The 14,702-nt window shown below is 48.5% G+C and overlaps 2 long non-coding RNA genes across 3 annotated transcripts in view; both read right to left on the bottom strand.

The window, feature by feature from the left end:
• Positions 1 to 14,702, bottom strand: part of LOC140410216 (uncharacterized) — a 110,889-nt gene that overhangs the window by 80,735 nt on the left and 15,452 nt on the right. For both annotated transcript variants that reach the window (XR_011940569.1, XR_011940567.1), the window contains exon 2: positions 14,223 to 14,273. This is a non-coding gene — a long non-coding RNA (uncharacterized lncRNA). The remainder of the gene's footprint in view (positions 1 to 14,222; positions 14,274 to 14,702) is intronic.
• On the bottom strand, positions 1,653 to 4,782 carry LOC140410215 (uncharacterized). Its single transcript, XR_011940566.1, has 2 exons — positions 4,607 to 4,782; positions 1,653 to 1,856 (listed from the first exon to the last, which is right to left on the bottom strand). It is a non-coding gene; the product is annotated as an uncharacterized lncRNA (long non-coding RNA).

Genomic DNA, 14,702 nt, shown 5'->3' with positions numbered 1-14,702 from the left:
TTAGAGAATGTCATTGTGAATATTATCTTGTAATATATAACCGTTCTCATCTCTATTTAAACACATTAGCTCCTTTCCCAGTGATCACTGCAGTTAACCCAGTCACTGTTTATACTATAAGCTCTTGTCCCAGTTAATACTACATTACACCATACTGCTGTGGACACTACAATTAACCCTTTTGGAGAGCTGACTACCATGTAGCCAGGGTAAGAGCCTGTGGGACTACCATGTATAATAAGCTTTATTGTCACAAGTAGGCTTACATTAACACTGCAATGAGGTTACTGTGAAAAGCCCCTAGTCGCCACATTCCGCCGCCTGTTCGGGTACACGGAGGGAGAATTCAGAATGCCCAAATTACCCAACAGCACGTGTTTCAGACTTGTGGGAGCAAACCGGAGCTCCCGGAGGAAACCCACGCAGACACAGGGAGAACGTGCCAGGAATCGAACCCGGGACCCTGGAGCTGCGAAGCCACAGTGCTACCCACTGTGCTATCGTGCCGCACAAAGAGTCACACAAACAACGCCCCCCCCCCCCCCCCCCCCCACCCCAGACACACAAACACGTATACAGACAAACACAAACTCACACACAGACACAAACTCAGACAGGCTGGGTCAATACATCTTTCAAATACATATTTCAGGGCAGCACGGTAGCATTGTGGATAGCACAATTGCTTCACAGCTCCAGGGTCCCAGGTTCGATTCCGGCTTGGGTCACTGTCTGTGCGGAGTCTGCACATCCTCCCCGTGTCTGCATGGGTTTCCTCTGGGTGCTCCGGTTTCGTCCCACAGTCCAAAGATGTGCGGGTTAGGTGGATTGGCCATGATAAATTGCCCTTAGTGTTCAAAATTGCCCTTGGTGTTGGGTGGGGTTACTGGGTTATGGGGATAGGGTGGAGGTGTTGACCTTGGGTAGGGTGCTCTTTCCAAGAGCCGGTGCAACTTAATGGGCCGAATGGCCTCCTTCTGCACGGTAACAGCCTCCCCGAACAGGCGCCGGAATGTGGCGACTAGGGGCTTTTCACAGTAACTTCATTTGAAGCCTACTTGTGACAATAAGTGATTTTCATTTCATTTTTTCATTTTCATTTTTCAAATTCGATGATGATCTATGAAATGGAGCGAGATCCATTCTCCACCTTTAACTTGGAGAGGTGTATCTGGCCTGTGTGTGACCCAAGTCACACGCTGACTCTGAACATCCTCACAACAGCTTGCGGACAGACTTTTCTAAAGCACTTTTCATAACCTTTGGGTATCACAAACTGCTACACAGGCAATGGAACCCTTTTGAAATCTAGTCAGTGGTTATTTAGGAAATGGACCAGCTAATTTCAGAGAGAGAGAGACACACAGAAACAGGATGAGATTGTGCTGTGCATGTTTCACAGCTGACACTGAGACACACACGAGACGTACAATATCAATTATTGTTCTGAAGCATGTGATTAAATCACCCCTTAAACTAAATTCCAGTGTTTCAGAGTGAAGCTTCTTCTATACTGTCCATCAAACACTCACAACCCAAATACTGTCTGGGCTTAAATACAGAGTCAAAATCCCTCTGTCCTGTCCAAGGAATTTTTCATTGCAGATAGTTATTTTTATTTTTTGGAAAAACAGAACTCAAATTGCACCGAATCCCAGGGTGGACTCATGTTTATTTCAGCCCTTCACATTTAAACATGAAGTTTAAGCTCCGATTACAGGTGTCTGCTTGTCTCTGTTTGTATATTCTCTGTTACTGTTGTTTTGTTACTTGTCTGAAGTATTTGAATAATAGGCCTTGGTTAATCAATCCTTTTTCTCAGCACATGGAAGTTGTGAATCTTCAAGGCTGTCAGTCTGATGAAGATAACAAAAAACGACATGCTTTGATCATCAATCCATTCCCCAACCCTAAATAGACCTCACACATTTCCATAATGCAGGATTATCTCCATCAAAATTTCTAATCAGTTCCCAATACTCTTGTTAACACTTGCCTGTATAACCTAAATTCCACTGACAGATTCCAAAAGCTGCACAGAAAAATGACAGGTTATTTTAAACTTTGAAACAAAACTATTTGAACTTATGCTTCAATCCTATTATACAGAAATGTTGTCCTGTGGGCTGACAGTTTCTCAGTAAGACTGAAACATTGAGGTACGCCTTGCACTGCACTGGACAACATTTGTGGCACTTCCAAAATCTACGACACATTGATGTCTGTATTGTGTGAATCCAGCTGTGAAATATCTGTCCAGTTTAAACTTCCACTGTTTCTGTCTCCTCATCATTTATAAAGATCACGGTTCTATTCTTTTTAAGTCTAAAATACATCATCTTACATTTCCCGACACAGAAACACGTCCACAGTTCAGTCAACTGCCAAAACGATAATATTTCCCTGCAATTTGATGTTTCCAGCTGTGCTGTTTACAACGCTGTCTAATGTTTGGTGTCATCGGCAAACTAGGATGTGTAGCATTCTATCAAATTGTCTTAAATGGCTAATATATATGTGTCTATGCACGCATGTGTGTGTGTGTGTGTATGTATCTGTTGCCGTGTATGTATCAGTCAGTGTGTGCACGCGCATGTGTGTGTGTATCTGTGAACTTGTGTCTGTGTACGCATTTAAGTCTCAAAGGAAAATATGAGCAGGTGTAGGCGATTTGGCCCATCGAGTCTGCTCCACCATTCAAACAGATCCTGGCACGCACAGACGCACGCACACTCACACACACATTCCTATTTTATTATACACAGTCGAGTTGTGTCTGGAACATGCTCAACGATTGAGCTTCCACAACCCTCTGGATCAGAGAATTCCAAAGATTCTCCACCCTCTGAATTAAGAAATTCCCCCTCATCTCAGTCTGCAATGGTCCACTCCTGATTCTGAGCATTCGCGTCAAGAGGGCGACAATACAAGACCGGGGATGTACTTCTGAGGCTGTATAAGGCTCTGGTCAGACCCCATTTGGAGTATTGTGAGCAGTTTTGGGCCCGGTATCTAAGGAAGGATGTGCTGGCCTTGGAAAGGGTCCAGAGGAGGTTCACAAGAATGATCCCTGGAATGAAGAACTTGTCGTATGAGGAATGGTTGAGGACACTGGGTCTGTACTCGTTGGAGTTTAGAAGGATGAGGGGGGGATCTTATTGAAACTTACAGGATACTGCAAGGCCTGGATAGAGTGGACATGGAGAGGATGTTTCCACTAGGAGGAAAAACTAGAAGCAGAGGACACCATCTCAGAGTAAAGGGACGATCCTTTAAAACAGAGATGAGGAGGAATTTCTTCAGCCAGAGGATGGTGAATCTGTGGAACTCTTTGCCGCAGAAGGGTGTGGAGGCCAAATCACTGAGTATCTCAAAGACAGAGATAGATAGGTTCTTGATCAATAAGGGGATATGGGGTTATGGAGAGAAGACAGGAGAATGGGAATTAGAAAAATATTTCATAGAATTTACAGTGCAGAAGGAGGCCACCCGGCCCATCGAGTCTGCACCGGCTCTTGGGAAGAGCACCCTACCCAAGGTCAACACCTCCACCCTATCCCCATAACCCAGTAACCCCACCCAACACTAAGGGCAATTTTGAACACTAAGGGCAATTTATCATGGCCAATCCACCTAACCTGCACATCTTTGGACTGTGGGAGGAAACCAGAGCACCCGGAGGAAACCCACGCACACACGGGAGGATGTGCAGACTCCGCACAGACAGTGACCCAAGCCGGAATCGAACCTGGGACCCTGGAGCTGTGAAGCATTTGTGCTATCCACAAGGCTACCGTGCTGCCCTAATTCTGGCATATCAGCCATGATTGAATGGCGGAGCAGACTCGATGGGCCGAGTGGCCTAATTCTGCTTCTATGTTTATGGTCTTATGGTTTGAGACTGTGCCCCCTCCCCCTGGTTCTAATCTCACCAGTCGGAGATCATCCAACCGACATCTATCTTGTGATGCCCCGTGTGAATTGTGTATGTTTCAAGATCACCTCTCATTTTTCGGCACTCTCGGGAACACAGGTACATTTTCCTCAATCTCTCCTCATCAGACAACTTCACCATCCCAGGGATTCGTCTGGTGAATCTCCATTACACTCCTTCTACAGCAAGTATATCCTTCCTTAGATATGGAGAACAAAACTCTACACAATGGTCCAGGTGTGTTGTGACCAAGGCTCTGTACAATTGCAGCAAGTCATCTTAAACCCTGTACTAATAACCCCGAGCGATGAAAGTTAACGTACCATTGGCCTTCCTGATTGCTTAATGGACCCACACGCTAGCGTTTAGTGACCCATGAATAAGGAGTTAGATACAGAGTAAAGCTCCCTCTACACTGTCCCCAGCAAACACTCCCAGGACAGGTACAGCACGGGGTTAGATACAGAGTAAAGCTCCCTCTACACTGTCCCTATCAAACACTCCCAGGACAGGTACAGCGTGGGGTTACAAATGGAATAAATGTTCCTCTACAATTTCCACAACAGAAGCTGCCAGGATATTTACAGCAAGTCGAGGGAATGAGGCAATGTTTCCAAAGGAAGGGTTTAATTTTTAAAGAAGATAGGGAATTATCAACATAACAGAACTTACCCCAAATGATGATTATTCCAATATCCAAATCAAAAACGATGCAGAATTCATTCGCATCCCACTTTTCCGGATAATCTTAAATAGATAAACATAGAAATAATTAGCAATAACAGACCACAAGGAAGAGGAGCAGGCCTGAACCATTCAGCCCTTCCAGCTCGCTCCACCAGTCAATATGATCATGGAGCTTCTTCCATTTCAACACCGTGTTCCTGCCCTATCCCCGTGCCTCTTACTGACCCATCAATCGCAGTCTAGAGCCGGTTCAATGACGGAGTCTCCACATCCCTCTGGGATAGAGAATTCCCAGGATTCACCACCATCTGAGTGACAAAATTCCTCCTCATCTCAGTCCGGCATATCGTTGGTGAATACACAGATTAAATTATATCTGGGAATGAATTATAGACTGCAATCTAATTCGGGATAGATTATATACAGAATAAGAGATACCCAGGAGTGAGTTACAGATTGCAATCTAATCGAGGGGTTCAGGATAGTTTATATATAGAATAACAGATACCCAGGAGTGAGTTACAGACTGGAATCTAATCGAGGGGTTCAGGATAGTTTATATATAGAATAACAGATACCCGGGAGTGAGTTACAGACTGGAATCTAATCGAGGGGTTCAGGATGGTTTATATATAGAATAACAGATACCCAGGAGTGAGTTACAGACTGGAATCTAGTCGAGGGGTTCAGGATAGTTTATATATAGAATAACAGATACCCGGGAGTGAGTTACAGACTGGAATCTAATCGAGGGGTTCAGGATGGTTTATATATAGAATAACAGATACCCAGGAGTGAGTTACAGACTGGAATCTAATGGAGGGCTTCGGGATAGATTATATACAGAGTAACAGATACCCAAGAGTGAGTTACAGACTGGAATCTAATCGAGGGATTCAGGATAGTTTATATATAGAATAACAGATACCCGGGAGTGAGTTACAGACTGGAATCTAATCGAGGGGTTCAGGATGGTTTATATATAGAATAACAGATACCCGGGAGTGAGTTACAGACTGGAATCTAATGGAGGGGTTCAGGATGGTTTATATATAGAGTAACAGATACCCGGGAGTGAGTTACAGACTGGAATCTAATCGAGGGGTTCAGGATGGTTTATATATAGAATAACAGATACCCGGGAGTGAGTTACAGACTGGAATCTAATCGAGGGGTTCAGGATGGTTTATATATAGAATAACAGATACCAAGAGTGAGTTACAGACTGGAATCTAATCGAGGGGTTCAGGGTAGTTTATATATAGAATAACAGATACCCGGGAGTGAGTTACAGACTGGAATCTAATCGAGGGGTTCAGGATGGTTTATATATAGAATAACAGATACCCGGGAGTGAGTTACAGACTGGAATCTAATCGAGGGGTTAGATTTAACTCACTCATACACACTCACTCACACTCTTACAAATATACTCTTACGCACTCACTCACTCTTACACAATCACTCACTCACACACACTCACTCACACTTACACACCCTCATTCACTCTTCCACACTCACCTGTACACAGAAACTCACTCGTACACAGGCACTCACTCATTCCTACACTCCCTCAGTCTCCCACTCACTCACACTCTTCCACACTCACTCACACTTAAACACTCACTCTTACACATTCGCTCACACACACTCACTCTTACATACTCTTACTCACCTTCACACTCACTCACATGCACTGTCACTCACACACTCATTCACTCACTCTGATACACTCACTCCCATACGCTAACACACACTCACTCTCAGATATTCACTCACTCACTTACACATTCAGTTACTCACACTTACATGCCCACTCACACACTAACTCGCTCACTCTTACACACTCACTCAGGCTCACTCACTGATTCAAACTCACTCTTCCACACACACGCACACTAACACATACTCACTATCATTCACACTCACTCTTACACACTTCCACATTCAGTCACTCTTATACTCACTCTTACGCACACATTTTCACACATTCACTCTCACTCTTACACTCACCTACTCTCACTTTTGGACACACATACTCACTCGCACACTCGTACTCACTAAATCTCACTCTTACACTCACTCAATTACACACTGACTCTGTCACACACACACACATCCTTACACACACTCACTAACTCATTCACTCACACTCATGCACTAACTCGAACACTCACTACCTCATGCTCACTCAATCACACACTCAATGGCACACACTCATTCATGCACACCGTCTCCCTCTTACAAACTCACTCTCTTACCCACTCACATACTCAACCACACACTAAATCACTTACTCTTCCATACTCACTCTTACACTCTCACAGGCTTAATCACTCATTCACACTCTTACACAATCACTCACTAACACACTCTCACTCACTTACTAACTAACTGACCCTGACTCACACTCGCTCACTATTATACAGTTACTCACTCATACACACTCATTTACACACTGAAACTCACTTATTCCTACACACTCACTCATTATTAAACACTCACTCTCACACTTAAACACTCACTCGCACACTCACTCACACTCCTGCACTCACTCTTACACATTCAATCACACACACACTCGCCCTCTTACACACTCACTCACGTGCACACTTATTCTTATACATTCACTCACACACACTCCTACACTCGCACTCACACTCCCTCACACACACACACTCACTCTTACAAAATCACTCACACCCACTCTTGCACACACACTTGCACACTCACTCACCTACTCACTCATTCTTACACACTAACTCGCTCACACACTCAAACTCACTTACACAGTCACTCACATTGACATACTCACACACTGACTCGCTCACTCTTAGAGACACTCACCCTTACACACACTCGCCGTTTACAGATACACTGCAGTGCGATACAATGTGCAATCTTATCGAGGGGTTAGATTTAACTCATTCTTACACACTCACTGCAGAATTCACAAAATTAACGATAGTGTGGTCACTTTTAAAATGAATCCATTGACTGTAAAGTAATCTCGATTGCCCAGAATTAAAGTCCCTTAACTTGAAGCGGGTTTAATTGTGGAATGAAGCCTGTGTTTTAGGCCAAGACATAAATATGGAGGGTGAAATTAAATTCGCAGGAGGTCATTTGAATTCAGTTTGAATTCACTCACTCTCACTCACACACAGACTGACTCACTCATTCACACTCACTTACACACAATTACTCACTCACTCTTACACACTCTCTCACTCACACTCACTCACTCTTACACACTCTCTCACTCACACTCACTCACACATACTCAGACACTCACATCCTCACTCATACACTCACACGCTCACTCACTCTTACACATTCACACACACTCACTCTTACACATTCACACACACTCACTCTTACACACTAACTTACACACAATTACTCACTCACTCTTACACACTCTCTCACTCACACTCACTCACTCTTACACACTCTCTCACTCACACTCACTCACACATACTCAGACACTCACTTCCTCACTCATACGCTCACACGCTCACTCATTCTTACACATTCACACACTAACTCACTCTTACACGCTCAATCACTCTCTCTCAGACAGACACAGTCATTCACACTCATTTACACACAATTACTCACTCACTCACGCTTACACACTCCTCTTACACTCACACTTACACAAACACTCACTCATTCTTACACACTGACTCACACACATGATCTGACACACTCACACTCACTCTTACATACTCACACCCTCACTCACACTCACTATTACTCACACATTCTTACATACGCACACACTCTTACACACACACTCACTCACTTTTACACATTAACTCACTCACTGTTGCACACTCACCCACACTTGCAATCACTCACACTCACATACACACTCCCACACTCACTCCCACAGACTCACACTCATTCACATTCACTCACACGCTCAGTCTTACACACTCAGTCACTCTTATACAAACACACTGTTCACACACTCACTCATACTCACTCACTCTCACTCTTACACTCACACACACTCGTTCTCACTCTTACACTTACTCTATGACACACTCATTCACTGCTTTACACATTCACTCACAGAGTGAGGGAGGTGCACAGAGCGAGGGAGGCGTGCAGAGCGAGGGACGCAGCGAGAGAGCCAGAGAGCGAGGGACACATCGAGAGCGAGGGACACGGAGATCGAGGGACACGGCGAGAGCGAGGGACAGGGCGAGAGCGAGGGACACACAAAGCGAGGGACAGGGCGAGAGCGAGGGACAGGGCGAGAGCGAGGGACACACAGAGCGAGGGACAGGGCGAGAGCGAGGGACACACAGAGCGAGGGACAGGGCGAGAGCGAGGGACAGGGCGAGAGCGAGGGACAGGGCGAGAGCGAGGGACAGGGCGAGAGCGAGGGACAGGGCGAGAGCGAGGGACAGGGCGAGAGCGAGGGACAGGGCGAGAGCGAGGGACAGGGCGAGAGCGAGGGACAGGGCGAGAGCGAGGGACAGGGCGAGAGCGAGGGACAGGGCGAGAGCGAGGGACAGGGCGAGAGCGAGGGACAGGGCGAGAGCGAGGGACACACAGAGCGAGGGACACACAGAGCGAGGGACACACAGAGCGAGGGACACACAGAGCGAGGGACACACAGAGCGAGGGAAACACAGAGCGAGGGACACACAGAGCGAGGGACACACAGAGCGAGGGACACACAGAGCGAGGGACACACAGAGCGAGGGAAACACAGAGCGAGGGACACACAGAGCGAGGGACACACAGAGCGAGGGACACACAGAGCGAGGGACACACAGAGCGAGGGACACAGCGAGAGCGAGGGACACAGCGAGAGCGAGGGTCACAGCGAGAGCGAGGGACACAGCGAGAGCGAGGGACACAGCGAGAGCGAGGGACACAGCGAGAGCGAGGGACAGAGGGAGCGAGGGACACAGAGGGAGCGAGGGACACAGAGGGAGCGAGGGACACAGAGGGAGCGAGGGACACAGAGGGAGCGAGGGACACAGAGGGAGCGAGGGACACAGAGGGAGCGAGGGACACAGAGGGAGCGAGGGACACAGAGGGAGCGAGGGACACAGAGGGAGCGAGGGACACAGAGGGAGCAAGGGACACAGAGGGAGCGAGGGACACAGAGAGCGAGGGACACAGAGAGCGAGGGACACAGAGAGCGACACAGAGAGAGCGACACAGAGAGAGCGACACAGAGAGAGCGACACAGAGAGAGGGACACAGAGCGAGGGACACAGAGCGAGGGACACAGAGAGAGAGGGACACAGAGAGCGAGGGACACAGAGAGCGAAGGACACAGAGAGCGAGGGACACAGAGAGCGAGGGGGACAGAGAGCGAGGGACACAGAGAGCGAGGGACACAGAGAGCGAGGGACACAGAGAGCGAGGGACACAGAGAGCGACACAGAGAGAGCGACACAGAGAGAGCGACACAGAGAGAGCGACACAGAGAGAGGGACACAGAGAGAGGGACACAGAGCGAGGGACACAGAGATCGAGGGACACAGAGAGCGAGGGACACAGAGAGCGAGGGACACAGAGAGTGAAGGACACAGAGAGCGAGGGACACAGAGAGCGAGGGACACAGAGAGCGAGGGACACAGAGAGCGAGGGACACAGAGAGCGAGGGACACAGAGAGCGAGGGACACAGAGAGCGACACAGAGAGAGCGACACAGAGAGAGCGACACAGAGAGAGAGAGAGGGACACAGCGAGAGAGAGAGGGTCACAGCGAGAGAGCGAGGGACGCACAGAGAGAGAGAGGGACACAGCATGTGAGAGAGGGACACAACGAGAGAGAGAGGGACACAGCGAGAGAGAGAGGGCCACAGCGAGAGAGAGGGGACACAGCGAGAGAGACGGGGAGACAGCGAGAGAGAGAGGGACACTGCGAGAGAGAGAGGGACACAGCGAGAGAGAGAGGGACACAGCGAGAGAGAGAGGGACACAGCGAGAGAGAGAGGGACACAGCGAGAGAGAGAGGGACACAGCGAGAGAGAGAGGGACACAGCGAGAGAGAGGGACACAGCGAGAGAGAGAGGGACACAGCGAGAGAGAGAGGGACACAGCGAGAGAGAGAGCGACACAGCGAGAGAGTGAGGGACACAGCGAGAGAGAGGGTCACAGTGAGAGAGAGAGGGACACAGCGAGAGAGAGAGGGTCACAGCGAGAGAGAGAGGGACACAGTGAGAGAGAGAGGGACGCAGTGAGAGAGGGACACAGCGAAAGATAGAGGGACGCAGCGAGAGAGAGAGGGACGCAGCGAGAGAGAGAGGGACGCAGCGAGAGATAGAGGGACGCAGCGAGAGAGCCAGAGAGCGAGGGACACATCGAGAGCGAGGGACACATCGAGAGCGAGGGACACATCGAGAGCGAGGGACACATCGAGAGCGAGGGACACGGAGATCGAGGGACACGGCGAGAGCGAGGGACACAGCGAGAGCGAGGGACACAGCGAGAGCGAGGGACACAGCGAGAGCGAGGGACACAGCGAGAGCGAGGGACACAGCGAGAGCGAGGGACACAACGAGAGCGAGGGACACACGCAGAACGAGGGAGGCCGCAGAGCGAGGGAGGCCCGCAGAGCGAGGGAGGCTCACAGAGCGAGGGAGGCGCACAGAGCGAGGGAGGCGCACAGAGCGAGGGAGGGGCACAGAGCGAGGGAGGCGCACAGAACGAGGGAGGCGCACAGAACGAGGGAGGCGCACAGAACGAGGGAGGCGCACAGAGCGAGGGAGGCGCACAGAGCGAGGGAGGCGCACAGAGCGAGGGAGGCGCACAGAGCGAGGGAGGCGCACAGAGCGAGGGAGGCGCACAGAGCGAGGCAGGCGCACAGAGCGAGGCAGGCGCACAGAGCGAGGGAGGCGCACAGAGCGAGGGAGGCGCACAGAGCGAGGGAGGCGCACAGAGCGAGGGAGGGACACAGCGAGAGAGGGACACAGCGAGAGAGGGACACGGCGAGAGAGGCAGAGAGAGGGATACAGCGAGAGCGAGGGACACAGCCAGAGAGAGGGACACATAGTGGGAGAGGGACACAGAGCGAGTGACACCGATAGAAAGAGGTACGCAGTGAAAGAGAGGGATAGAGTGAGATAGGAGGACTCAGCGAGAGAGCGGGACACAGGGGGAGAGAGGGATACAGAGAGGAACAGAGAGAGGCGGGCACACGGAGAGAGAGAGGGACACACACAGAAAGAGGTACACAGCGGGTCTGGATCAGAGGTTTCGGGGACGTGAGTGGGTCAGGATGTGAGGGTTAGGGGACATGAGGGTGTGATGGTGTGAGGGTGCCAGGACGTGAGGCAGTCAGGACATTGGGGTTATCAAAATGACCGTTTTCATTGAATCCAAATTGTTTCTTTATAAATTCCAATCTCAGGAATTGACATCAGAGGATTTCAGTGAAAAATCCCATTGAACCCCCTTGTCTAATAAAATGATGTTGTTGCCAATGACCGTGTATTGATTCAGGAATAAACTTTACATCTCACAGTGTGAAAAAGTCAAATTGAATCCAAATTTATAGAGCAGCTCATTGAAGAAATCTGTCTGTGAACAACACGTAAAATATGAAGTGAAACTTTGCAATGAGCTTTGTTTATGTGGCCAGGAATCTTCTCTTAAAATGGAGGCAGAAATGAAGTTGTGTTTAACTCACATTCTGTGATTTCTTGCTGGTTTTTACTCATTCTATGGAAAGCCTTCCTAAGGCGACAGACGAATGGTTATTCCAAACAGGTCAGAAACTCAGAGGGAAATATTTGTCAAACAAAGACAGAAATAATGACAGGACATTGCTGAATCTCTTGTTGACTGCTGAATTAACATAACCATAGACAGGACAAGTGTCTTCCTTAGCAGACACAGGAACCACACCGAGGGGGACATTCCTGACAGAAAGTCGGGGGTGGGGTCGGCACACAGGTCACTGAGGAGATCTCAGTCCAAATTGTTTCCAATCATTTCCCAAACGTTTGACGTTTGTTGCTCTTCCAAAATTTAAGATACTTTGCTGTCTCTATTCTGTGAATCCAGCTGTGAAATATCTTCACTTCAATGTCTTTTCCCCAACACTATCCCCATGTCCCTTTATGTCAATGGGATTTAGAAATCAGTCAATCTCTGCTTTAAACTTGGTCAATATCTTTCCATCTTTGAGAGTGGAGAAATCACCAGGAATGTGGGATTTGATCTCCAGGGTTAGGTTGGAGAAACAGGGCTCGTTCAGGCCCTATTGAACCAATATCTCCTCCTAGGACAGTCCGGCAATCTCACTATCAGCCAATTGACCCTCCGCTGCACTCCCTCTCTGGCAACTATATCCTTTCTATGTTAGGGAGACCGAAACTGTACACAGTACTCCAGGTGTGGTCTCACCAAGGCCCAGTGTAACTGCAGTAAGACATCTCCACTTCTGAACTCAAATCCCTCTTGCAATGAAGGCCAACATGTCATTGGTCTTCTTAACTGCTTGTTGCACCTCCTTCTCCACTTTCAGTGACTGGTGTACAAGCTCCCTTTGTACATCCACATTGCCCAACATACCACCATTTAAATTTGACTCTTTCCTTCAGTTTTTGTTTGACACTAACTTGGACAACTGTCCGAATTGTCTCAGTGTTGTGCTCACATAAAATGGCCACCATTAAGTAACTTAAAATGGCTGACTGCTGATCGTGGATTTGTTTAGACAGATTCCCTGAGAGAGAGAGAGAGAGATGCAGACAGAGAAGATGGGGAGAATACAGAATACATTAATTCAAGATTCAGAATCTCCATCAAACACTGTTAGCAAAAGTACATCATGGGGTTAGATTCAGGTTACACATCCCTCTACACTGTCCCCATCAAACATTCCCAGGGCAGCTACAGTACGATGATGCAGAGTAAAGCTCCCTCTACACTGTCCCCATCAAACACTCCCAGGACAGGTACAGCACTGGGTTAGATACAGAGTAAAGCTCCCTCTACACTGCCCCAACAAAAACTCCCGGACAGGTACATCACGGGGTTAGATACAGAGTAAAGCTCCCTCTACACTGACCCCATCAAAAACTCCCGGACAGGTACATCACGGGGTCAGATACAGAGTAAAGCTCCCTCTACACTGTCCCCATTCCCAGGGCAGCTACAGTACGATGATGCAGAGTAAAGCTCCCTCTACACTGTCCCCATCAAACACTCCCGGACAGGTACATCACGGGGTCAGATATCGAGCAGGGCTCTCTCTACACTATACGGTTTCCATTTTCTCTCATCATATTTGCTTCTTTGCCAATTCACTTTAATTCTGTGTCTTCTCGTTCTTGAGCTTCTTAATAGTGGGAACAGTTTCTCCCTGTCTACTCTGTCCAGCACCCCCATGAATTTGAACACCTCTATCTAATCTCCTCTTGGACAGTTCTCTGCGTGGAGAACAGACCCAACCTCTCCAATCTAACCTCATCACTGAAGTTTCTCATCCCTGAACCATTCTTGTGAACCTCCTCTGCACTCGCTCCAGTGTGTTCACATCCTTCCTATAGTGTGGTGCCCAGAACTGTCCACAATATTCCAGCTGAGGTCTAACTAGTGTCTTGTATAAGTTCAGCATTACCTCCTCGCTCTTGTACCAATGCGGGAAAATACTGAGCAGGTCAGGCAGCATCTGTGGAGAGAGAAACAGAATCTTGGACCAGGGCAACTGGCAGATAGACAGATAGAGAAAAGTCCACACACACAGTAACACACTTACCCTCACACAGACACCCTGCTCTAAACAGATAGAAAATACGGCAGATCACTTCTCCATCAGTCAATGGAAGGAGATTAATTGGATTTCTCTTCAAAAGGTCCAGCACAATTTTAAAAGAATGGGTGGGTGGGAGAGTTGGTGCTTCCCAATCTTTTGTACTGGGCTGTGAATTTGGAGAAGATTGGGCAATGGTGGGGAGAGGAAGAAGCGGAATGGGTACAGGTGGAGGAAGCATCGTGTAAGGTGCTAGTTTGCAGACTTCCGCTGCGGCTCCACTCCCATTTCCCCCGGGGAGGTTTACAGAAAGCCCGGTGCTGGCATCTTCCTTCAGCATCTGGAGCA

This window comes from Scyliorhinus torazame, chromosome 4, assembly GCF_047496885.1.
Source record: "Scyliorhinus torazame isolate Kashiwa2021f chromosome 4, sScyTor2.1, whole genome shotgun sequence".
Taxonomy (NCBI): domain Eukaryota; kingdom Metazoa; phylum Chordata; class Chondrichthyes; order Carcharhiniformes; family Scyliorhinidae; genus Scyliorhinus; species Scyliorhinus torazame.
Note: the sequence above shows the minus strand (reverse complement) of the source record. Positions and strands in the feature narration are given on the sequence as shown.